Genomic DNA, 26081 nt, shown 5'->3' with positions numbered 1-26081 from the left:
ATAGTCTATTGAAAACAATGACTTGTGGTTTTACAATAGATGGCCTGATTACGCTCCACTTTCCCTTCTCTCATATGAGGTCTCTGTGGCTGTTGCTGCTCTTTTCATAGAGTCATAGAATCCCAGACTGGTTTGGGTTGGAAGGGACCTTAAAGCTCATCCAGTTCCAATCCCTGCCACTCGCAGGGACCCCTTCCACCAGAGCAGCTTGCTCCAAGCCCCTGTGTCCAACCTGGCCTTGAACACTGCCAGGGATGGGGCAGCCACAGCTTCTCTGGGCACCCTGTGCCAGTGCCTCAGCACCCTCACAGGGAAGAGCTTCTGCCTAAGAGCTCATCTCAGTCTCCCCTCTGGCAGGTTAAAGCCATTCCCTCTTGTTCTGTCTCTGCAGGCCCTTGTCCAAAGCCCCTCTCTGGGTTTTTTGTAGGTCTTATTAAGCATGTGGAGTCTTTACTCCACCTTTAACAACGAGAAAAAGCTTTTGCTCTATGGCTGTGTCCAATCTAACTGCAGTGCTTACATGGAAACCTGGAAGCAGGATGAAGAGCTACATATCCTGTACCTGCTGCTGTTGCTCGTGCTGCCTCTAGAGAAGCTTTCTCATCTCTCTGGCTGTTTCAAAGCGTGGAGATTACAAGTGTGAAGGATAAGTCCCTGACTTACTTATGCTGCAAAAGATCTTTGTGTTTTCAATAACTATCAATATGACAGAACGTGGTGTTTGGTTTCTGTAATGACTCTCTCTGCCTGATTCTCTGGTCATTTTGTCTGTATTCTAGGGAAAAAAATACTTTGAAAAATAATGACAATGTCTCTCAGAAAATAATGAGTTCCTTCCAGTTAGCTGCGGGATTGTTTACTGCCATAGCTGAATAATAACAGCACATCAAAGATGACTGCTGTAATTAAAAGATTTGTGAACATAGGTTAACAAATTAATGCATCATAATGTGTAATTGTCTAATTAGGACAAAAATGCTAGTTCCACGTAAAAGACCAACAAGAAGAAATTATAAGGGGGAAAATAAGATAGACAACAGCACTGATAGTACAGAACATTGCAAAGATGCTATCTGTAACTTTATCAATAAGTCCCCAGGGGTACTAGCATTTTTTGTGGATTAATTTACAGGCAAATCTATTCTGCTGTATGAATCCCATGAGCTGGTGGAGGACTGCCCTGAAAAGACTCTAAATTTGTCATTAAATGTTTTAAAGCATTTTTCATTCCTTTAGCACCCAGAAGACCAAAGAGCAGCAGACAGCGTTGCTGTGCACACCCATGGGAGCTTAGCAATCAGGTGTAATGGGAGAAGTATGAGATTCCCAATTTTACCAGTGGTCATCAAGGCAGAGTGGGAGAAATCCTGCTATCAGGTCAAAGCTAAAGGCAAAAGTCCTCTTGAGTTTAGTGGGTTGAGAATTTCATTTGGAGAGATGAAGGCCAGTGTTTTCCTACAATGTGGGACAGATGGTGAAAAGAGTTTGGCTTTGATTCAAGTACCAGGAGAAACTCCCATGGTTGCAAGAGAGAACAGTGCATAGATGTTGTGCTGTCCAGACAACACAGCTCTCTCATCAGCATGGATATTACTGAGTGCTGAGTTCTCCGAAGGATCTGGCTTAACATGAGCTGATCCCCTGGGACTCAGCTCTCTGTGCAGGGCCTGGGTTTGAAAACAATCTCTGCATTTCTCTCCATGTGCTTTGCTGATGGTCCATCAGGAAACCTGTGGCACAGCACATGATCAGAGCCAGATGCTGAGCCCTCCCATTCAGTGGTTTCACCTCCACCAGAGAAAGGGCTCTGCATGATCCCAGATGCACAGTTAAGAGCTCTACAGGCTGTTGTACACCCAGGGGAGGATCAAACAGGTCCAGGTGGGGGAATTCAGACCACCACAGGGCTCCTCAGCCCAGTGAGGGCCATGCAGAGATGCAGATCACTGAGCATGGAAAGAAACGTGTGCTCTCATCTGAGAGCAAATGCTCTCTAGAGGCTTGATAAAATGCATGAGGACAAGACAGTTGGAGTGGTAGCTGCCCTAAGTAGATCTCAGGAGCAACTTGAGTCACACTGGAGGGAAAAGAAAGGGTGCACATGGTTAGGAAAGCAACTGTCATTTATCATCTTTATTCTCAGTAATGACTCTGCAAGCCTCCACTCTGTCTTCAGGAAAGAACACATAGCCAACTTTTGCATGAGTTAATAGTAGGGTTTGGGCATGCAATCTTCTGCATTACACCTCTTCTACCTAATGTACCAGATGAGCTTCATTAGCTCATCACTGCTGCTGGCTGCCTCCCTTTACTCTGACAGCAGCCAGAGAGTAGAACATGACAAATACTCCAGCAGTGATTGACCTTGATGGAGTGAGCAGAATGCTTCACTTCCTTCAGGTTCAGCTGTCCGGGTGACTCAGAAATCAGAGCACAGCCCAAACCCCTGTGAAATTCTTCATCAAGCAGAGCTATGCCTGGTGTTCCCTTTCTCTGCTCCAGGCTCTTTAATGGAGGCAGGGCACCTTGTAGCCCTTCTGCAGGATGAAGCTAAAAAGCCTTACCTGTAAGCATGAGAAAGCTGAGCATCAGGATCTCTGCAGAGGGCCCTGCAGCTGCTCTTAGCATCTGTCAGAGCAGTAAACATCCTTCATGACTGCTTTGAAGGTAAGTTTGTCTTGAAGCCAGTAATGTTGAGAAAATGCAGGTATTAATAATCAAGGATAGTTAAGTGTTTTGTTTATGTTGCTTTGTATTTATATGTATGAGCTGTAGTATGTTTTGTTATGCTTCGAGAAAACCAATTCTAAATTGCTGGGAGGGTATTTTCCTCAAAGCTATTTTAAATGGAAAAACACACCTTTCAGAGAAAACAAGGGTATTTTTGTGAGTTTCCCCATTCTACCAGTGAAGCCTGAACAGGACAAGGGCTGGGGAACATTCAAATCTGTCAGAAGGCATACAGCATTGTGTTGTCTCAATAGGGCTTTTTTGTTTCCTCTTGATTTGGGAAATAGTTGTTAATCGCTGCCTAATTTTAATTTTAAATAGGCCATATTCGTAGGACTCAATTCCATCAGAAAGAAAAACACAGCAATTGAACTTTGTGCAACAGTTCTGGGCAACAATTGAAACCATGGCAATGAACACAAACACAGGAGTGTTTACCAGATCAGAGCCTTAAAAAGATTAATGAGCAATAAATGTATTAGAACTCTTAATAATCTAAGTAAACTTAAATCTGGTGGAGGAAGAAACCCAGTGGTTCATGAGATTTTTCTCCTGGTCAGCTTAACACATGGAACCTGGTGTCTTCTGTAATAGAGCTCAGTCTAGTGCCTGCATTACTCATTGTTGCTTCTGCTGCTCTGAGCTCAGCACCCTTCTGATGCACTCGCTGCCAGCAGAGAGCACAGGTAAGGGTTGGGGTCACGGAAATTGCATCTGCCAAAGGAATAGTCAGGGTTGTTTACAGAGATCTGTGGCTTAATCCAGTGGAATAACGTTTGTTTATGTCCCATCTGATTTGAGGAGTTACATCCTTTATGAATTGATGCTGGTGTGTTAGTAAACAAGGAAACTTGCACAGTACATTCATAAGACAAAAAAACACTTGATGTTGTGGCTAACTGGGTTTTGTTGGGTTTTTTGTTGGCCATGTGCTACCGATTAAAGGTGATTTATCCTTTCCCCCCTCCTCAGCTTTTAGAATGTTTCATGGAAATTTCTCAGTGAAGCAAACTAGAGAATATGGTACATCTATTAGCACAAATCAGCTTCCCATAAGTCGAGAGACAGCTTGAGCAGCAGAAAGATTGACAGAACAAGATTCAGACAAATCTCCCTGTAAGCACAGGCACAGCCTTGGAAAGGGTCCTGCTTGGTAAAACTCCTGAAATAAATTAGAGAAGCTGCAGATATATAAACAACACAAAGCTTGTTAGTTTCTATCCCTCTGTGGTTTACAGAGCCTTTACTGGAAGTGACAGGATCCCCAGATCCTTGAGCATTCTTCCATATAACCAAGTAGATGTGTGAAAACAGGGGCTGACCTTAATCACCCATGATGAGGACACTGAAGTTACGCAAGTTTTATGAAAATGAGGGGAGTATAAAGGAGACAGGCCCTGGTTTAAGTCCTTTCTCATAGGTATTGGGAAATACAGGTGAAAAAGAGGTTTGGAAATCCAATTTCATTAGTTCTGCTGCTCAGGCTTCTCGGTTTTCTGTATAGGTCAAAGCTCTTCATAATCTAGAAGCTGATACTAAAATGCTGCTTTAGGCTGAATCTGGAGGGGGATCAAGGGGGGAGTCTACCCAAGACCCTTCACAGTTATGGGGCAACTCAGCACAGAAATCTCTGCCTCAAACATCTAACCTGATTTCCAGGGGCTTTGTGAGCCCATATGTTTTGATGGGTGCTCAGTACTTTTGGTGCCTTTCAATTTCTAAATATGGATTCGGGAAGCCTAATTTTAACCACACACTTTTGGAAAGTGTTGGCAATAGTTTAAAGAGACTGTCTAGACCAGCACGCCTTGCTGCAGCAGATTGCTCCGGGTGATTTATATATTCCTGGTGCTCACAGTCTCTGATGCCTTTTCAGTGTCTTACAGCTGTTGCATTTATGCAGCACTCTTTATCTTGACCTTAGCCCTTGGATTTCTCAGCTATTCTACTCTCTTAACATCTGGGCCTGAAAGGTCACTAATTTACCTTATGTTTCCCTGTGGTGGGTGCCATTGGGTTGAGTGGGTACGTTTTGAAAACTAACACTCTGTTGGTGGGCTGCCTTTGCAAAGGTCTTTCTCCCCTCGGCATCATTGTGTTACCTTCTCCCACTGTAGCAGCTCTAAGTCATCAAACATCTGCCCTCGAGAGCATTGGAGTGTACTTGTTGGATCCTTATGTGTTAAAGCAGCACACCAGGTATCCAGTGTGCTGATACCAAATTGCTTTTGCAGCCTGCCTGGAGAATAAGGAAGGGAGCTTTATTTGTGCTAACACCCTTTTGATGCATCTCAAAAGACTATAATAAACATCTTCTGGACTGTAAAAGGAAAATATATATCTAGAGGTTGGGCTAAATTATGAAATACTGGCATACCTAATAAAAATTCTATCTCAGTTGTTTAACATTTAGTGAAATGTTAGATGATGTGAAACAAGACCTGGCTTCACTTCAAGCCTGGGTCAGTAATGTCACTTGGGGAAATTATGAGAACTTCTATTAACTTTGTACTGGCAGATTTCCCAATCTATTTCACATCTATACATTTTTAGCACCCCACAAGCAATACAAAGTGTCATTTCTCACATCTGAGAGCCAGACTACATTGCCGAGCCCTTCTGCATACAGGAGGATACTTTGGAAATTAACAGGTCAGATCTCTCATCGATTTCAATAAAAGAGCTGTTTGGGGCAAATTTCTTGATTATGGAAACTGATGACTGCTTTGGGCTTCCTGTCAAAGCCAGCACAGCAGGACACAGCTTGAAAGTGTGGGGAAAAGAGCACTGGAGTATTAAATCAGACAGGCTTTATAGACATCTAGGCCCAAATTCAGAGTCAGTTTTGAAGTCACGGAGACCCTGGTGCACCACACTACCCCTGACATGGGAGCCTCAGAGGGAACCAAGACAGATAAAATGCTGTGGGAGGGGGACAGTCACAGAACTTTTAAGCTGTTATCTCAGATACTCTCTTTACCTTATCTGCTCCATAAAAGAAGAATTATCCTCCTGCCCATTCCCCTTTCCAAACTCAAACAGACAACTCATTCTGGAGCTTGAACGACTTTGTCTGGAAAGGACTTTCCACTAGAGCCTGAGAACTAGAGCAGACTTTAAAGTGGCTGGTAGTATTTTCAGAAAAGAGGTATTTGGCAACTCTTTAATGTCATGCTTGCCTGGAACTGCTCTCCTCTTTAATTAACTCTGTAAAAATCCTCTGGTTACTTCATTTTATTTGCTTAAACCACTACAGAAAAAGAAACGCACAGAAACCTGATTAATAAATCCATAGAAATGTACTGTTGTTCACTGCGATGCAGTGGAGTGCCAAGTTCCCTGTACATAATTCAGGCCCCTGGCAACAAAGGCATTTGTGAAAGTCCCCTGTTTTGACACAAACAGAAAGGTGGAGTATCCTCCGTGTGAAACACAGGCGGTGGTTTTTCAGCTCATCTTCTCGAGGAAGCCTTGAGGTGGGTATTAATAATTTAAGTTCAAAGCAGTGTCCAGGATTTCTCAGGCTCTATGCACATAGAGCCTCCTGGGATGTCTACGCTACAGAGCCTGACCCGTGACTGCTGCGCTGGGAATACAAGTCCCTACAGCCCGAGGTGGGAAGCTGCAGCTGAGCTTTTAACTCTGGAGGCCCCGGTGCTCCAGCCTAAGTGGCTACAGCGGCAGAAAAGATAATGACAGTGACTGTTTCATTACAGGCAGGTTTTCACCCCTAAGTCTCAATAAGCAAGTGATCTGTGACTACATCAATTGCACTGAAACGGGACTCAGTGCTCGTGCTGATGGAAGTGTGGAGAAAACCCCTCCCTGCTGCAGCAGCTCCTTCATGGCCAAAGCAGGGCAGGGGCAGTGGCAGCACCTCCTAGTCCTGCTGTGCCATTCTGGAGGCCCATAATGCACAAAGAGAGGAAATATTTCCTTAGTTTGCTAAACTGATGTTCTGGCATTTAGCTTTAAGTATCTTCTATTTCCCTCAGTATCTGACCTTTCCCTTTCTCATATAGCTATTACTCTACTCAGCTAGCAAAAAGCAACAAGCAGCCATTACCAGCCTCATCTCGCCAGTCCTGACCATTAGTGTTAATCACCTCCTCCTCCAGCTCTCCTCTCCCCTGGTCCAACTCCCCTGCATCTTAACTTGGTGACAAGCAGTCGGCACACAACAGAAGCCAGTGCAGGGTGAAGTAAGCAATGATCCAGCAGCACCGTGATAACAGGCCAGTCATTTCCAGCTGTTCGTGCGACTGTACTTCTCTCTGGCAGGATGCAAAAGAGCTGGGATTAAAACAGGAGGCCTAGTGCTGTACATCATCTTGCTATAATTTCCCCCAGGACTGATGTGATGACTGCAGCAAGATGCACTAGTGGTGGCACATTAGCACTGCCACAGGTATCCATCTCACAGAACATTTCTAATGCTGGCCATTTATCCAGCAGTGCATGCAGGGGATGCACAGCACAGCTCCATTGGCCAGGGAAGGCATGCCTAGGCCAGCTGGAACTCAGGACTGGGAATGATGGCAGTGGACTTCGTGGTGCATGAAGAGTTCATTTAAAAATGGACAGAAAAAGGAGAGGGGGAGGAAAGGGGGAAGATAAAAGATGCTAAGCTGAAGGTAGCAGATAAGAGAGGTGATAAAACAGAGAAGGAAGTTGGAACTAAGTATAGAAAGGCATGCGTCGGGAATGTAAATGAGGGGCTGGACTAGATGGAAACCAACGGGACTTTATCTGGAGATTGATAAAAGGGAGATTAAAACAGAAGTTGAAAGGCAAATGTGTGTTGAAGAAACATAGGGAGCTGCAGGGAGAGAAGACAGCACTCTGACCAACTTCACCCTCAGCAATGTGAATTTTCCATGTTGTCTTGGGAAAGAAAAGGAGAGGAGCGAAGATGAGGCTTGTAACGGGGCTGGAAATGACAAAGAAGAATGGGTGTGAGAGCAGCAATGGAAAACAGGCACGGACGGCAGTCCTGGAAAGTCAAGGCAATTTTGTCTTGTAACCGTGCACTCACTCAGGCTTGACAAAGAAAGAAGAGAGAAAATACATTCCTGTTATGAAAATCCATATGTACGTAAATGACGCAGCAAACTTCATAGCGTGCAGTTCATTGTGCCCTGGTCTGGCTTCCAGCTTTCCTGCCGGCTTCTTGCTAAGCTTGAGCTAATTATTCCTGCCTCTGTGTAACTGTGTGTGATGCCTCTTCACTCCCAGCCTTTGCCTCTCCTACCTTAGGGGATGGTCATCTCTTGGGGATACATCGCTGCATCTGTAACGTGCAAATAATCCCTCTGTACTGGCAGTGTCCTGAAGGTGGGATAGGATTGGAGATGCCACTGGTGTTTTCTGTAAGCCTGGCTCCAGTCCAGCACAGCTAAGATGGCTTTTGTACTTTTAAATGTAATTTTACCACTGTGTGACATGTTGCAGATATGAAGCTTTCTTGGGAGATGAGGTAATGAACTCATGTGGGAGCTAATGAAGGTCATCATGAGAGAGCAGTAAGAATGCTGCCTACCACTGGGAGACTTCTCCCAGGGAGCCCTCAGACTTCAGCGCTTTCCAGTCTAAATAAGATGTATACTTTCCTGACCTTGTCTTCTCCGGTATAAACGCAGAGCAGGATGTACTTAGAATTAAGATAAATAAGGCCTTACCCAAATAAAACACGAGTCTGCAGAAAGAAACCTCCTCCAAGAAAGAGAGTGAGTGGAAGCAGAAACTGATGCTACTCTAGTAAGAAAAACCTTAAATGTGCTAGAGATGAGGGCATTATAACAGCTGGTGCAGAGTACAGTAGTAATAAATGCACCTTAATGTGGAAGATGCTATTATAAGATCTTGTGTGTTTTGCTAAGTTATGAAAGAAACAGCATTTAATTTCTCTACTTGAACTTGATTCTTAAGGGTCCTATGGGTTATTTTTATCCCAAGATGTAACAAGTGCAGCTAATCTTTGAGGAATAGCTATCAAACCACAGCATTCTGAAAAAAATACTAGAAACCTGCTTCAATCATAGAATCACAGAAGAGATCTTTAAGATCATCAAATGCAACTGTTCCCACAAGACTGCCAAGGCCACCACTAACCCATGTCACTGAGGGCCTCATCTATGTTGTTTTGAACACTTCCAGGGAGGGTGACTCCACCACTGCCCTGGGCTGCCTGTTCCAATGCCTGAGCACCCTTTAGGTGAAGAATTTTTTCCTAATATCCAGTCTAAACTGGGTGACACGAAGTGGGAGATTACTTCACCTGCACTAATATTCCCACTTCAGCTTCTTGCAGCTACAGCCCTCCTGTACCTGATGGCAGGGAATTCAGGTGAGAAGACCTATTTCTATTCTCAACCAACACATTAAGAGGAGGACAGTGATCTCCTCTGAGCTGTCCTGTGCAGCATGGCCCCAGCATTAGGGCTGCCTGCATTGCCCAGCGCTGGCAGAGGGATCAAGGCTGAGCCCCACGTTTTCAACACACCATCCCAGTGAGGAACCTGAGAGGCAGCAAGGAACTGGGGGGAGCATGGAGAAATGGTTTGTGTTACAGATAACGTCAGACAAGGGGTGGAGGAGCCCTGTCAAAATGCAAATGTGCAATTTGCATAATTGGGCAGTCAGGATTAAAGAAGCACAGAGAAGGATAAGGATTACATGGAGGGACAGAGAGGGAAATGAGTGCAGCACAGGGAGAAAATACTGCAGACAGATAAAACATCTGAGATAAGCAAGAGCAAAAGTATTGTTGGAATGCTCAAAGGCAGTGAAAGGAATAGGGAGCTGAGAGGAGCAGCGGTGTGTGTTACTAATCCAGCGTGTGTCTGAGTCAGCCAGGGAGTGTGCAAATGAATTTTAAAGGGAACTTGAAATCAAAGGGGAGTGTCAGCTGGGCATTAAACATCCCCTTTAGTGGTGACCTTGAGCACCCGGACCACCGCTACCTAACAGCCAAACACAGCACTCCTGAACGGTTCCTTCAAACCTCATCCATTATTAATTTTGCCTTTGGTGAATAGGTCATTCTCCACCAGGATATTTGTCAGCTGTCAAAATCACCCAAGTGGTGGCCTCTGACAGCCTTCGTGCTGTCTCCTGCCCCAGGGCAAGCAAAGCAGTGGTGTTTGCTGATTGTCTATGCTCAGCTTTCCCCAGGAGCTGTGCTTACTGTGTCTGGCTGGACTCAGTGAGGTCTCAAGTGCTTATGCTGCTCAGCAGTGACCAACTTCAAAAGCACCCACTCATCCAATCTCCCCTTTGTGCCAGGTCCAGGAGCCTTCCAGTGCTCTGTGCAACCACCCTTCAGCCCTTCTCCTTACCCAGCTCCTAATGCTCCCACGGACTTGCTTCCCTCTGGCTTGTTTGTACAGAGAAGATAGTTGTGGCCAAGCCAAGTTCAGAGCCACGTTCTACACAAAGCCATATGTAAAAGCAAAAATGTAATGCTGGTTTTTTTGAGACTTACATTGTGCTAATGCCTAAGGGTAGGGATTGCATTGTACTTGCAACTGTGCAAATGTAAAACGTAAAGAGCATTTGCTGCCCTGGAAAGCTTGTGTTGGTGAGAAGGAAAGAGAGGGAGTGAATGCAGACAGGGGAGCATGAAGAAGCTAGGATGTAGCTGTGATATGGTAGTCAGATGGAGATGCCTACTTTTTCACTGCAAGGGTCCCTGCTAGATTCTGGCAGCTGGAATGGAGGGAGTAAGATGATGCTTTATTAACATCATGTAGAATATTGTTTTAGTTTCCTTATTGCCAGAATGGAACTTGTTCAAGTGACTTTCAGCTCAGAGAAATGAGGGAGCAAGAGGAGATGGTGGTGGATGTAAGTGTTCAGAAAGAGAGTTGTTTGCTTGTGTGTTGTGCTGAAAATGTGAAGGAGTCTTTCTCTGAAATGTGTCCCTGGTTGGTTTGTTCCCTAACACCCTAAATTTGGATTCAGCAAAAATAAACCTGCTGCTTGACAGCTCTTTAAAGGGTGATGGGAGGAGAAGATGGGTGAGGGAACTGCTTTAAGAAAAAAGCCAGCCCTTAAAAATGTGGGGTACAGATCAGTTCTGCTTTTACTCGATGTGTTACGGCATCCTCACTGAGACTGTGAGTAAACTCAGTGAGTGAAACCATCCAGGTGGAGTGTGAGGACAATTTGTCCTTACTTAATGTTGTCTTACTTCAGGTTGTCTCTGTGGTTACTTTCCAGCAGGTCAGTGCTTCACCTGGGTGATTACAGCTGACCAGCATCTGACCTTGTCCCATCATCCAGGGTTTCTATCCCCAGACTTTTCCCCTGGGCCCCAGTAATTCAGCCAAAGCATTTATTTTAATCCTTCAACAGGGTATCTCAGGAAATGCACTTACTCAACTCTCCCAGAATATCTGAAGGGAGAAGAAGCTGGGCGAAAGTTTAATAGAGGAAAATGTGAGTCCAGCCAGAGAAGTGAAATTAAGTGTTAACAAAACCCAACAACACAAAGCTTTGCACGCTCAGATTGTAAATCTCCTCCTATCGCAGTCAGTCAAGTCTCTTATTTTATGTAGTGTCACATTTGACTTATTCTCCAGCTATCGCAGAATGTTTCAGACACAGCAGGAACTGAACTTCTAATAAAACAGTAATAATAAAGAAAAATCCAGACAGGCCTTCAACAAGCACTAGTGAGAAGCAGAGCAGGAGGGGGAGGGCAGGGAAGATTTGAGTGGAGAAAAAGGCGAAGAACAGAAAACGCAGCCTTGTCCAACTTCAGTATCCTTTATGCACCACTTGCTTTTTACCTTGCTCCTTTCCTTGTCTACGCATAGGCTGTATGGCTGATTAAGTAAAGCAAGTGGAGAGCCTGAGGATGCAGAGCTATAAATCTGAAAGAGCAGGTATTTCTGAATTTTATGTCATTTTACTACTCAGGAGTCTTCTAAGTATTTCACTTCACTTGATTTTGGAAACACTGACTTCTGTCACAGTTTAATTAATCTTGTACTCTCAGACTGTAATTTTGATTGTCTAAAAGGTACAGTGTTGTGCTTGGAAATGATTTTAGGGGTTGTTATATTGCCACTGTCTCTTCATGTTTTATACCATCATCATTCATTGTATAAATAAATGTGCAGGCTTGCCTTTCCCTAAATTTTGGTTGCTCCAAGGTGGGTCATTTTCTCTGCAATGTCTTTATCTCCATTGCTATAGCATTCCAAAGCTCTGGAAGGGTCAGCTTGGCTCCTCAGGAGAATCCAGCTCTTTGGAGGAACAAAATTCCTCTACTGAAACACTACAGGAGCACTGTGAGCTGTTGAGGCAATGGCAGTCATCCCAGTGCCTTCCACATACTGACAAAATGGGGCATTCTACTATATTCTTACTGAGGTTTCTTGGTTTTTCTTCAAGATAAAATTGGGCAGAAGAATCTTTCCTCTTCAGGGGAAAAATGATAAATCACCAATAAATTTCCTCTTGTCAGAGCTCTATTACCACACAACCCTAGTCTAGCTAAGCACCAAAAATGGAGCCTCATTTACACCTCACTGCTGGTGAATCACTCCTGGAAAACCACAGCTCTTCACATGGAAAACAATGTCTGAAGTGCTTCTGAAAGAGCTTCCTGGCAAAATGCAACATCTGACACAGCCTGTGAGGGTCTGAATAATAAGAATGAAAAACAAAACACAGAATAATTCATGCTGTTTAACCCAATCCTATTCATCTTTGTAATAGAGATCTTCAGCATCTTCTGCAGCTCTACACTGTGCACTGGTATGCATGCAGTGCTTAAAACAGCTATTAACTCTCATTTGTGTGATGAACACAGCATATCCTCCCTAAACTTGCAACTTGCTCTGTGAATACAGAATTAATTTTCTGAGACTCAAGCTAGGTAAATTAATTTCCAATCAATTTTAAAAATCAGCCTTTAAAAGAAAAAAAGGATTCTCAGTAATTACAAAGAGAGATTTCATACTCTCAAAACTCTGAAGGCCAAATTTGCTAAAATCAAGTCAACAGCCTGCAAAATTACAGGGCTGATTTGTGAAAAGTATGTTGAACAGCTCATTGTGAAAGGATGTGATTTGTGTACTATATACTATACTACAGTCTTCTAAAAACTGTTTTTCAAACCCCTGAAGGCTAATGTCTTTTTTTTCTTATTATTTAACAGCTGAGATTACTGAACAGTCACTTGTCTTCAGCTGCTCACACTAGAAATACTGTTGGACAGCAAAGATTTGAGGTAAGAGTAGATCATATCCTATTCTACAAAGCCAAGAACTCATTGAAACTGGGTGATGCTTTTTCAGTTAAAAATATTAGAATGACTAAATTAAGTTGTTTAATGAAAGCAACAGATTATGATTCTAAAAGGATCAAAACCAGGCAGGGTAACAATTCATGCTGTTCCTGAGGCCATGGCAATATAAGAAATACAGCTATAATACAGTGTAAGAAATTGGCCAATCAATCTTTTGTCCTCAGCAAATGTATGTGCTGTGATCCTCTTGAATGAGGAGATTCAGCCTGCTTATTTGTAATGTCCTGGTCCTGCCCTTCCTACACTTCAGATTTTGCTTCTGATTAATCATAGAGATTTGAATGGGACTACTCATGGCAGTAAAGTTAAACAGATGTACATGTGCTTTTACCACAATGTAGTTTTTATATGCTTGGGGCTACACACCATGCAACATATAACAACTTCTTAAATGCAATATTGGGTGCAGGAGGTACATTTTTGCCCTCCAGCTGTACTGAAGGAGAACCACAAATGCCATCTAACCCATTGGCAGGCACTATGTGCAGCAGAGCCATGATGCCTCCCCTTCTGACCTGCAGCTTATGTTGGTGGCTAAGGGCAAGACAGAGCACCGAAGGGTAGGTAAAAAGTTCCACAGTCACTGAAATGCTGTTCCTGAAGCTAAGGATGCTTGAGAAGCATCTGGAGAGGTCTGTGTAAACGGCATTGTCCAGCTGCTCTGTGTTAAACCTGAGGCCTGAAGACAGTTGCACCCTCTCTTTTTTGAGCTGTACCGATCAGTATTGCACCCATTGGAAATACCGAGCACAGAGACAACAGCATTTCACACTCCAGCCATTTGTACTTCCCTTTATGTTAGCATATTCATAATAAAGAAGGGAAGAAGACTTTCTGCTGAAATCCTAACATTTGCTCAGCGATGCTATGAACATGGCTGTAATCTCTGAACCTATGAACTTGCTTAAGGACCAGAGGAGTTATCAAAGGAACCCCTGTACTCTGTTTCTATGGTTTGACTTATTTGGTTGAAAAGAGTTCCCAACACTCAACTGCCAGGATAACCATTAGTGTGACCCAAGCAAAAACAAAAGAAGGAAACTCTTGGTGAGAGTACTCTGCAGGTGATAAGATATTGAGAACCCCTGTGTTTAACATGGAGACACATGCACATATTAAGTACTAATGCAGAAAGAAAAGAAGTAGAAGCACTCAAATCTAAGTGTGTGAAACGTGAAAAGCAGAAAGGCAAATTGCAAAATCAATACAAAGGGAAATGAAATGAGAATTGAGGATAAACCAAAAGCAAATAGAAAACAACAAGAACATCCCCCCCCAACCACACACAGTCAACAAATTGGGATCTTGAAAAGATAACATTTTCAGCCTAGTGAGTCATGTTCTGTTTTTGCAGGTGGCTGAAATAATAAAACCCTATTAAGTTAAGATGTTCAGAAAAGGCATTTACTACTTGAAGGGTGTTTAGCATTTCCAGTCTCTGGTTCAGTGTGGAGTTCCAGAGAAATGCAGTGTGTGTAGTACCAGCCATCAGTTTATAATGAAGCTGTGAGGATTATATAGCGCTTGGACTCCATGATCTTACAGGGCTTTCCCAAGCTAAATGATCCTGTGACTGCCACAGGGATGAGACATGGCTTTACAGCAGCTCTGTGAACGGGACCTTTGATGGCTGGTCCTTGATCAGCCCACTATCATAATTTTCTAAGTTGTACTGTAAAAGACTATCTTGAGGAAGGAGGGAGAATGAGGCGCAGTAGAAGTGCAATATGAGTATGAGGCTTCTGGGCATGATTTAGGACAGTAGGTTTTCATGGTATTACTATGAAAGAGGTGAGGTAAGCGCTTTACCTGCCATTTCTGGAGGCAGCTAGGTCTGAAGCAGTGTGTTTGTATTACCACCCACACTGTGGGGAGGTTCTTGGAAAGCCTCACTGGATCACTGCATGCTTTAACAAAAAAAAATCTATAGAAATGATTCAAATAAGGGCTAAAATATGGCACCTCCCACAGGACAGTGTTGTTTGCTCAACATGTAACAAATAGGATGTAGCAGTCTGCAGAGATGCTGCTGTGCCAAGGGTAAAGTCTTGGCTATACACAGTGCACAGCCAGCTATATAGCTGGCCTATTCTTGATATCCCTGTGAAAGCATTTTTTCCCCTATCTCGCAGTTTATATTTTTTTATTGTTAAGCTATTGCTGCTATTATTTGCTTTGGGAAGAGACCACAGAAGTACTGGTCATGAGCAAGAACTTCTGCTTGCACAGTGCCCAGCAGTGAGAACACAAGAATTATGCCCACCTCAAGGGATTCATGATCCCATCTGTCTGGTGTTGAAAAGATTTGACCAGCCCTTTGAGATGAAACTTTTCCTTTATTAGCTCAACTATGCCCTATACAAGAAATAACTCTCCTTATCCTATTTTCCTTCCTTTTTCCTTCCCATAATCCCTGGGAGCTCTTTTTTAACTAGATTTTTTTTTTTTTCCCCCTGAGAAATTACAAATAAATTTCAGTCTGGGGGAAAAAAAAAGATTAAAAATACATAAATAATAATGTGTTTAAAAGCTGCACTGGAAGGTGGAAGAGCTGTAATTATAGCAAGTGGGATGCAGAATGGGAGAAAATGTCAAATCAAGACATTAACTTTTAAATGGCAAGAACACTTTGACAGGAAAAGAGAAGATGAAAATAAGGTACATCAGATCAGTAAAATCATAAGTCAGCTTCTACCTAATCAAACTCTTCCTTCAATGGACCTTGATACTGCTTATTCATTTAATTATTTGGTGTTTTGCCTCATTTGACAGTAGGTTATGCTCCTGGAAGCTTTATGGTTAGAAGGTCTCTGCCTAGAAAGAGGCAGAAAGAATACAAAGAAATAATGACTAACTGGATACGCAGGAGAAAATGACTGGAGCGAAAAACTGGAGTCATTATGGCTAGTGATGCTTAAAGATGATGTTTTAAACTGGCCTTGGTGATCTGGATGCCTATTAAAATTCCCATAATTTGTATCCAAATTCTCCAGCTGACTTTGGAAACCTCAGTTCCCCGTAGCATTTAGCACCCAAGGCAGCATGTCCTTAGCCTTGGCTCATGACTGCTGTTGTGAGCACTATTAAGGCACTTTGCAAACAGGGAAATTTATTTCATTCCCATATCCATGGGCGGTCTGAGTGAAGAACAAATGATCAGAGTAATCTGCACACCGCTATTCATGACACATATCAGAACCAGGGCCTGAAAATGGATCACAAATCTCCTGATGTGGCTCTTGATTTGGATCTTATAGTCCTGCTACAAATTAAAGGTGAAGGTGATCTTTCAGGTTTACTCAGGAGGAGAGAACCCAGGATTTTACTATGGATTCAGTGAAACAAGGGAGAAGTTATTTCCTGGGAAGCACTGAGCTGTCAGCATGAGGTTCCTGCCCTGCTCAGTGCTCCATCCCAAAACAGGCAAGAAGGTGACTGGGACCAGATTTAAAGCTTATTGAAACGGTGAGGATTTCTTCTTTGACCTCCCTGGGTTGGGCTTCAGTGCACTAAAAGAATTGCTACATAAACAAGATATGTATGGAGATCATGGAAACGATGAACAAAAGACAGGATATTATAGACCAGCTTCTCTACTGAAATGCAGGGTCTGAATGCAGCCTTTCTCATGTATGAATAATGAAGTGTCCATGTTTTATTAGCTTTACTTAAAATTGTCTACTGGTTGAACAACCTTTTGAGCCTTTTAACACTTTGAAATTCGCTGTAGTAATGTTTCCTTTTTTGTTCTTTTCAAGATACAGTAGCTAATCTGATGTTGGCGTTTCAGTAATTGTCTCAGTTAATGTGTATGAGGAATAATTCCATTCTGTGAAATGAATATTAGGTGAATATTTGACACAGAAGTTTGCTATGTGAAGAACTTACGGGGTAGGCGCACACATTAATTGCTAAGGTGTTGATTTATTAATTATTATTTTTTTTCCTTAGCTCTGCTTACCCACTACCCTTTTTTGTGGTCAGATTTGACAGTGGGGAACCTCAGAGTCAGGAGCTCATCAGCTCACAAACGGGCTTCATGCATATGGTAAGTCTTGTGCTGATAAACCAACGCTCGACTGGCAGCTTAACCAAAAGATACATCGTTCTGTCACCACTACTGCTTTTTGTGAGCCCAGCAGCTTCTTCTGCTAAAGAGAGTAGCACATTCACTAATGATACCGGGCTGTTTCTTATTTACTCTTAAGGGGCTTTATCCAAGCAGACCCAGTGCCTTACTGGAACTTTGCCTGCAGTACAACCATAACTCTCATTGCAGGCAGAAATGACTTCAGAAATAATGATGTTTTTAGTAAAACTCCATGTTGACCAATGCTGACGCAAATCACTTGCCTCCAATGGCGTTTGTTCGGGCGCTGCTGCAACCTTGACTCTTTGGGGCAGAGCAGAATTTGTAACAATGAGCAAAAACTGGTTAGAATTGTTATTTAAAGCCAAAGAGTGTTATGGTTTTATTGTTAATATCAGGGGGGAATGTTATTTCCAAGGCTGTGCTTTGATTTTTCTTCCGTCTCCTGAAGCAACATGCTCACAGAAGATTTCACAGCCCTCTCAAATTACATATTACAACAATGACTTACTCCACAATCCATTCTGAGCATAGCTGAAAAGTGTATTTAATATTGCTGCTGTTGTTTCTTTCGCCGTATAAAGTTAGTGCTTGATTTTCTGTGTCATCCTCAGCTAGTATATATTTGCATAGCTCTGTTGACATCAATAGTGCTATATTGATTTATACTGCTTGTGTCTGCCTCATTATTCTTTTTATTTTTCGTTCGAGGAGCTTGGTGTATTTTCAGATTCATGGAAGATAAAAAGGGATTGCCTTCTCAGAACAAAATATATGCAGTGTCTGCTGATGGGATGTTTTAGATGGGGTAAGCAAACAGGTAAGCAAGACATACCGGTGAGGTTCTGTAAATACTGGGGCTGCTTGTGTACCATCTGCAGAATATATTGGATGTATGGGTTGGGATTTTTAAAGGCACCTTAGATTTCTAGCTATCACTACTAGTTAGAAGGATTTGGTGTCCCATGAAACAAGGCTGCCAGTCATGATTTGCTGTTTACAAACAGACAAACTTGCTTTTCCAGAGATGACTGAAGTCTCCGCCTCTCCAGACTAAAGCATGAAGTCCAGAGGTCAGGAACAAGATGTAAGAGGGAAGAGGCAGAAGGGGAAAGGATTGGCCAAAAATGAAATTAACACCCAAGTGATGGGTGGCCATGAAAATATCTTCATTCCTCTCTGGAGGGAATATTCTAAAGACAGGAGGAGATGATGCTGCATCACTGTACAAGCAGCAGCCATATTGTGTCTTGCAGGACAGTGAGAAAATGCCTCCATACCTTCTCTCACTCTCTTGCTCACGAGCAGGCCCTTAGGTCTGAGTGCAAGAAGAGGTGAAAAATTCATTGATACAGAGATTACACTTTGAGGAAGATAACCCCACCTTTCAGATGAAATCCTGATGTGTCAGTGCCCTACCCAGCCTGGAAAGGACTATCCTTCCATGGATCTCTTCACAGGTAAGCACACCGGGCAGGGGTCCTTCTCAGTCCCCATTGTGCCGTACTCTGCAGAGGAACCTTTAAGCTATTTCCCAAGTCTAGTGTATGAAGTGTTAAAAGGAGAGAAATTGCAGACTTCCCCCTCTGCTTTCAGGGGCTTTCCATCAATTTTCTTTCTCCCTTTCTCTTTTCTCTGCACTGCACTTGAGATGGAAGCATCTGGATCGAAGAGAATTATCTCTTAACAGCAACTTGGGTTGTAGTACATTTCAAAGACTCAGGTTTTATTAGTCACAGAAGACCTTGTAAAAGTTTGCTTGGGATCATTTTTAACAACAACCAATAAACCTTCCCCCATCAGCCAATGAAAAACAACCCAAGCCTCCCTCCCAACTCCTGTACAGATGTGTCTTACAGAAATACCGCTATTTTGGAGAAGCAAAAGTGACATTTTCACCAAGTTGGAGGTTTTATCCACAGTAGCTTACACTAATACACACCCAATTTCCTTCTGAAAGCTACCTGAACATTAAGCATGCTTGATGTTCAGTTGACATATATTGTTTGCAGTGGTCAGTAATTGCATTTGACTTCACATTGTACCTTTCTGTCCTCAGTCTACTTAAGGCCAGAGAAGACCTGTAAGCTCAGACTCTGGTCCTACATGTTCCATGTCAGATGACTGTTTTCATGAAAGCATATTAATACAACACATTAAATAGCAAGCCTGGAAAATTCTTGTGCCCCTTCCATCTGAAGCAGCTGAAAAAACATGTAGGTTAAAAAACAGCATTCCCTGCACTGTTAACTGCTTTAGTATCCAGTGTCATGTTCAGTCTGCTGAACCAAAAGTTACCTCCAGCAGTTTGTTGGCAATAAGGAAAGACAATATACGGGGGAAAAGAGGCAGAGGATGATACGTCGATTCCGGGGATGAGCTGTCCCATAATTCTCATAAAATTAAAATGAAAGCTGAGCACATTCAACGGCTTCAAAAATCAAGACAATCCTGTAAGTGCCTAAGGGCAGATGTAGGAACTTCAGGTACTTGGGTATGAAGATGTGGCCCAGTTAGTCCAGTTCTGCTCTCTGCAGACTAACTTCAGTAGGAAACTATACTGCTTTCATCTGTAGAATTATACTGATAAATACGAGTAAACTACAGGATATCTCCTAATCCATTTCTGACAAAGTTATTGTAGCTTCCTTATTCTAGTGCCAACAAAAAAATAGTGGAAAGGTATGAACTTTAGAAATGTAAACCTGAGCTGTCATTAAAAATCAATTTTCATGATAAATTTAATTCACATTTCACAGAGAGCTGTGTAATATCAATAAAAATGCTTTAATAATTGCTGTGCTGGCACACAGTATGATGTAAGACATAAAGAGATATGAATTTCTGTAATTTAAATATGTGGAACTAAACATTGTTTTTTAAAAGAAACCCTTTCTCAGGGAGACAAAATGAATGTTGGAGGAGGATGTAATTTATTAGGAATTCCACTCCACCCCCATTTACAAAGACTGCTCTGAAATTAAAACTTTGAGAGATCAGATTTCTAATTTATTCGGTGAGTTAAAGGGCAGAAAAGGACCAGGATCAGGTAGTCTGACCTCCTGGATAACCCAGGCTCTTAAATTTCACATAGTTCTTCCTACATCATAACCCGTGTTGGGCTAAAACATAGTTTCTCTTAAACATTGATTTAAAATGCTGGAAAAACTCATTCTAGTGTTTCTTCCACGTGCTTTTGGTGAAGGTGGAAGAGAAGAACAAATTTAAATGGATTGGATTGCAGTGACATACCTGTAGAACTGATGTAGCACAGGATAGTGCAGTTTGAACTGAGCATCACTGAAACATAAACAGTTGGTCTTTTCTGGTAAGGAAAGCTGACCAGTTTTCAAGCAGATGTGTATGCTACCTGTTTAGCAATGTGCTTTTGCAAACTGCTCTGAAAGGGACCCAAGGGCAGGTATATGCAGGGAAGTTGGAACTAGATGATCTTTAAGGTCCCTCCCAGCTCTACCCAGTCGATGATTCTGATTCCAAATCTCTTGGTCACGTTTGAAAATCCTATTCTCAAACAGAAAAAAAAAAAACAACAGCTGAGAGTTAAATGCTGAATTTCCTGAAGCCCCTGGTAGTTTTCTCGTTTACATGCAATTGAGGTCAGAATTTCAGCCTAGAAGATCAGTTAACTTTTTATGAAGTTAACTGAAGAACAGTGATAATATTTGCAGTTTGTGCTTTGCTTCCACAGCAGATATCATTCATAACCTTTTCTCCTATTTTTTTTTTGTAAATCTTGGTGTCCCTTATATTTGCTGCTCCACCAACATGAATATTTGTGATTCTTCCAAATGTGATGCAGTCTCCAAATTTCATTACTGTACCATTTATTTGATATTTTAGATATTAGATACTCAGTAAAATGGGATTGCAGCATCAAACCTTCCAGGATCCTCCATCCACAATGACACAATCTCTGATACTGCCATTTATCACCACGCTTTACAGTTTCACAATCAACACAGCATTTGTTCTATCCACGTAGTTTGGAATCACGTTTTCAGACAAGGCTTCCTGAAAACCAAGTGACATCTGCTTTACTCTCTGTATACGGGAATGCTGCCATTCACTGATGTTCATCCTGTGGGATAAGGAATTTCAGACAATTAGAAGCACAACAACTCCCAAGGAGCCAGCTGAATCCAAAACCTCCAGAGTTTGTCTGGCCATACATGATAAACAACACAGCTTTACTGCTTATGACTCTCTTGTTCTTAAGGTCCCCTCCAACCCTAACTATTCTATAAATCTAGGATTCTTGACCTCAGATCTGCCTTGTGGCAGTGAGTTCCACTGATATATATTTTCTCTTGATGTTGTTCTAGAAACCTGTCTTCTGCTGGGTTTCCACTAACTACTTTTAGTGCTGCCTTTATCATTATTCTTGAACTATTTCTTTTTCTTAAAGGTCATGGATTTCTATTTTTCCTTGTTGGTTCACTTTGGTTACTCTTTCTTCCTTAAATGTTTCTGTTTCAAACCACTTTCTAGGAAAACACCTCTTAAAGCAACCAGCCCAGCCCTTAGCTATGAAACTAGGCAATCTTCTCTGATAAGCAATACAATTTGTATAAGCAATGCAATTTGGAGAAAATTGTTTTAGTTTTATGGAACTGTTTTAAATTCCTCTGTCATCCACACAATTGCTCTGGCTTTTATTTTGTATTAGAATTTTGGTTCTCATTATTTGCTATTCTTACAAATGCACTGTACAAGCAGGGTTAGAACAATAACAAAAAGGCTTTTTTCCCCACTTCTTTTGGTTTTTTGCATTCCCAGATCAAACTCTTTCTAAAATAAAAATAACAGTCTGCAAGACAAACATTCTGCTATTTTAAAGTACCCATCTCCTAAAGATACTAACCCCCAAAAGACATGCTTGCATCCGCTGAGCATCTCATGTGGACTAAAGTCTCTTAAATTCCATCTTTACAGCTTAATGCCGAAACAGTGCAAATTACTCTTGCTAGAAGCAAGGTTCTTGCCATTTCCTCAAGCAATGAATTACCTCCTGATCTTCAAGTTATTTCAAAGTATCCTTTTCAGATTGGTATGCCAGGGGCTAGTCCTCAGAAAACCCCTTTTAGTGTTTTTATGGCTGCAAATTTTATTTTGCTCCAAAGTCTAATGGTGATAAGGAAATTGCAATTTTTGCTTTGGCTCTGTGTTAACCTTTCTCTCTTCATTACCTAGGAACAGAAAGCTTTTGGTATCTGTCTCAGATCAGAAGATCAAAGGTACACGTTCAAAAAGTACCTTTTCTGTGTGTGTTAATAACTAAGAGTATCCAGTTGAGTACCCTAGCAATTAACCTCAAAAACAGAGACTAGGCAAGGTACCAGAGCATACTAGTGCCTATAAGAAGAATATATGGGGGAGCAAAAAAGTGCTATTTTCTCAAACCCGATGCCAAGAAAGATGTATTTCTAGGGAGAGGCTAACAGGCAGCCTAAGAACAAGTGTGCATGGAGGTCAGTGGTATCCTTCCTGGTAAGATGACTTTAGCTACTCAGCTGGAGGCAAGAACACACTGGAGACAGAGATTCCTGAGTATCTGTCAGAGGTTTTGTGTAACCATAGAGCCTACCTGCCCTCCCTCCCAAGTCAATAAACACTTATGCTGGAGCAGACCCAGAAAAGGTGTAATTTACCTCTATTATATCCAAGAAGGTGGCCAGTGATTTCTAATGTTTGATACAAATATTATGCAGAAGAAAAACATTTTGCAATAGAAGATGAGTTAGATGGATGGGTTTTAATATTATTTTTTTCAGTTGACATGCAAATCTAGGGATTTGTTTCTATACAAAGAATAAATCACATATTGTTTCTGTTTCCCACATACATGCATTCAAGAAGAAAAGAGACTGAGCAGACTCTCAGCCATGCAATGAATATCTGCAGAAACATACCTGACTACAGGTCTCCTAAGTCACTTTAATGGTGATGGATGTGCAGGAAGCTATAATCAATTACATTGCCCTGAAAATCACATAGTTATTTTCCAAAAACCTCAACAGGTAACAGTTGTTTGATACAGTACAGCTTAATATTCCTCAGAAGACAGAGACCTTGTAACATTTGAGCTTGCCTGCACACACAAACTGTATCACTTCAACAATACCTTGTACAGCTTCTTCTGTATAGTCAGATTATATAGATCTGGCAGGCAGCTTTAAGTGAGACAGAAGAACCCAAAGCAGGACAGAGGAACGCGTTTGTTAAACAGAAAAGCAATCTGAACAGGGAGATCTAAGGTCAGATCTAGGAGGTGATGTCCTTTAGCTCGATATTTGAGAATGTTTAAAACCTAGCCATGTGCCTCTGCAATGAGCACTTTGGCCTCCTGTAAGGTACACGCATGATCAGATTACTGACAGCTTTGTGCTTTCTCCTCTTCTGATTCACACCCATAGGCACCAGCTTAAAAGTCACTGCATGCCATCCGGGAAATGTGGTGTGGAGAGAGGTGGCAAAGATGTAATTTGCTGTCTGGGTAGAGAGGGTGTATCTGATTCCCAGTTTTTCACATAATCACTTAATTCTCATAGAAAATATATTAGGACTATTTCTTGACTGGTGGCCTAACTTAGGGGACATTAAACACACATTATACAGTCAAGCAGAGCATCATCCCAAGAGTCAGAGCAGCCTGGAGGGAGACTATTGGAAAAATACACATGGATGTTCTCAGCCTGTGTTCATTCCCCTTGCTGTGGCCCTTCTTGGTATCTCAATGAAATGATAAGCAGTTACAGGAGGCAACAAGAGGTTGATTTGGTTCTTGCAGAGATGGAGAATTCAATGATTTCTCTTTTTCCTCTCCAGCCTTCCTGAATGTTTCAAGACTGTGCAATAGCCTGATCACCTGGTAGACACAGGAAGACCAAGACTGCTTCCAGAGCCCCCCTTCCCCATCCTAAACACTGAGCCTCCACAGCTCTGGTGCTCGTCCCCACCTTGCTCCTCTACCCTTCTTCCTTCCTAGCAAATCCAGTCATCTTCCTGGGTCTCTGCTCTGAAGCTACACTGAACAGCTTTACGCATCCTCCTTCCATGCCTGTGTCCTCAGCCATTTCCGCTGGGCAGGAGACAGAAGCACTCGGTGAAAAGGGTGACCATAAGAACAAACTCAAGAAGTTAATTTATTGGTTTCAGAGTCCTTTTGGTGCTGAGGTGACACGGGCAGTACACCCTAACATGGCCTCCCCACGCAGCTGGGGTGGGAAAGCTGAAGAGGGGAGACATGAACGCCGAGGAAGGCAAATGGGCACACACGGCAGGGGAAGGGCAGAGGAAAGAGGGGGAGCTGCAGGTGGCCGAACCTCAACAGCGCAGGCTGGGCTGAGAAAAGCCCCTGTTTTGTCTGCAGCCCCGCCACCTGCATGGGGCAACTATGTTGAGGTGTTGCCCTGCAGCGGCCTTAGCCCCAGCTTCCCAGGGCAGAGCTGTGCGGGTTGCCCTCGTGGGACACGAGGAGGAGGACAAAAGCCCACTGTGTGCGTGTGCAGGAGACGGGCCTCGACACAGACTGAACAGGAGCAGCCGCAGCACTCAGAAGTGGCTGAGGCGGCAAGGGACAACCACCACCTGAGGCATCTCCAGGGGCTGAGGGAAGGGCTGGACACGCGGGGCTGACAGGCAATAGGGGACAGCGGGGCGTCCAAAACTGAGGAGAAAGTTGGTGGGACGAGGAGAGGAGGCTGCGTGGGACACCGAGGGCAACGGGAGGACAGAGAAGGGCGGGAGCCGCTGAGGGCAAGCGGGCAACGAGCGGCGAGGCTAAGGGCGGACGCGGGCCATAGGGGCAGCGACGCTAAGAGCGGGCACCGGCCATAGGGGCTGAGGGGCTGCCGGCAGCCGTGTGCGCGCCCCTGAGTGCGCAGGCCCTGCGCGCATGCCCGCGACTTATTTCGCGCGGCCGGGGCGCTGCATTTCACGCGGCGCCGGGAGCGGGCGGGGCGGTGGCGGCAAGCAGCCACGTGACCGGCGCGGGCGCGGGGCCGGCGGCCGCTGGGGGCCAGCAGCGCCATCCGCCCCATCCACCCGCCCCGCGGCGGCCGCTGTCCGGGGGGCTGCGCGGCACCGGGACCCGCCGGCTGCAGCTGCCCGCGGTGGGGGCTAAGGGGCAGCGCCAGCAGCGGGGAGCACCCGGCGGTGCCGTCCCCACTGGAGCGTGTTCGAGCCTCGGCGCCGCGGCTGTATTTTTGATCATTATTGTTGCTGCTGTTGCCGTTGCCGTTCTCGGGGAGGGGGGCAGCCGCCTCTCCGCCCGGATCTATTGTCACCACCACCAGCACCCCGTCCTCGCCACAATTAATCCGATGAATTTGCCATGATTGATCCGTATTAATAGCTGGGGTGGGTGGGCGTGTTTGGGGCTTTCTTATTTTCCTTCCCTCTTTTCCCCCCCCTTCTCTTTTATTGTTTGGTTTTGTTTCTGGAGGGGGCCGGGCTGGGCTCCGATCTTCACTCCCGAGTCCATCCCTGGTCGGTGCCTGAGAAAATTGCATCTGGATGCATCGTTATTATTATTGTGTTTGATCCAGGGAGATAAAGGAGGAGGGGGAGAGGAGTGAGTGCGTGCTCGTGGGGAGGGGAAGGCTGCACCCTCCCTGCACACACACACACACGCAGAGAAGGAGAGCTCCAGGCAGAGCTATATATATATTTTTTTTCACCCCCCTGGAACTTCTTTTAGTTGGGGAGGAAAGGAAGAAAGAAAATAAATTCTGTGCAAGGAAATACTCTCAGCTCCCTCCTTCCAGCGGGTCTCTCTCCTTCTTTATTTCCCCCCTTCTCTGCTTTTTTTCCTCTCTTTCGAAGATCCTCGCCCTCCCAGCCCCTTGATCAAAGCGTTCCGCTATTCTGATTTATTGCCTGCTTGCTGAGGCTTCCCCCCCTTCTCTTTTTTTTTTTCTTTTC

The 26081-nt window shown here is 43.6% G+C and overlaps 1 long non-coding RNA gene across 1 annotated transcript; it reads left to right on the top strand.

The window, feature by feature from the left end:
- Positions 1-11524: 11524 nt before the first annotated feature.
- LOC133213375 (uncharacterized) lies at positions 11525-18582 on the top strand. Its single transcript, XR_009725794.1, has 3 exons — positions 11525-11618; positions 12899-12970; positions 18530-18582. It is a non-coding gene; the product is annotated as an uncharacterized LOC133213375 (long non-coding RNA).
- Positions 18583-26081: the final 7499 nt, after the last annotated feature.

Source organism: Neopsephotus bourkii, unplaced genomic scaffold (genome assembly GCF_033783945.1).
Source record: "Neopsephotus bourkii isolate Nb327-2 ecotype Australia unplaced genomic scaffold, CSIRO-AGI_Nbou_v1 NB_804, whole genome shotgun sequence".
Classification (NCBI taxonomy): Eukaryota; Metazoa; Chordata; class Aves; order Psittaciformes; family Psittacidae; genus Neopsephotus; species Neopsephotus bourkii.
Note: the sequence above shows the minus strand (reverse complement) of the source record. Positions and strands in the feature narration are given on the sequence as shown.